Source organism: Bison bison, unplaced genomic scaffold (assembly GCF_000754665.1).
Source record: "Bison bison bison isolate TAMUID 2011002044 unplaced genomic scaffold, Bison_UMD1.0 scf7180017864519, whole genome shotgun sequence".
NCBI lineage: Eukaryota > Metazoa > Chordata > Mammalia > Artiodactyla > Bovidae > Bison > Bison bison.
Window position 1 is genome coordinate 16305556 of NW_011495072.1, and position 743 is coordinate 16306298.

Sequence of the window (743 nt, forward strand, 5' to 3'; positions counted from 1 at the left end):
GTACATCATGAGAAACGCTGGGCTGGAAGAAGCACAAGCTGGAATCAAGATTGCCGGGAGAAATACAAATAACCTCAGATATGCAGACGACACCACCTTTATGGCAGAAAATGAAGAGGAACTAAAAAACCTCTTGATGAAAGTGAAAGAGGAGAGTGAAAAAGTTGGCTTAAAGCTCAACATTGAGAAAACTGAGATCATGGCATCTGGTCCCATCACTTCATGGGAAATAAATGGGGAAACAGTGGAAACAGTGTCAGACTTTATTTTCTTGGGCTCCAAAATCACTGCAGATGGTAATTGCAGCCACAAAATTAAAAGTAGCTTACTCCTTAGAAGGAAAGTTATGACCAACCTAGACAGCATATTAATAACCAGAGACATTACTTTGCCAACAAAGGTCCGTCTAGTCAAGGCTATGGTTTTTCCTGTGGTCATGTATGGATGTGAAAGTTGGACTGTGAAGAAGGCTGAGTGCTGAAAAATTGATACTTTTGAATTGTAGTATTGGAGAAGACTCTTGAGAGTCCCTTGGATTGCAAGGAGATCCAATCTGTCCATTCTAAAGGAGATCAGTTCTGGGTGTTCTTTGGAAGGACTGATGCTAAAGCTGAAACTCCAATACATAGGCCACCTCATGCGAAGAGTTGACTCATTGGAAAAGACTCTAATGCTGGGAGGGATTGGGGGCAGGAGGAGAAGGGGACAACACAGGATGAGATGGCTGGATGGTATCACCAATT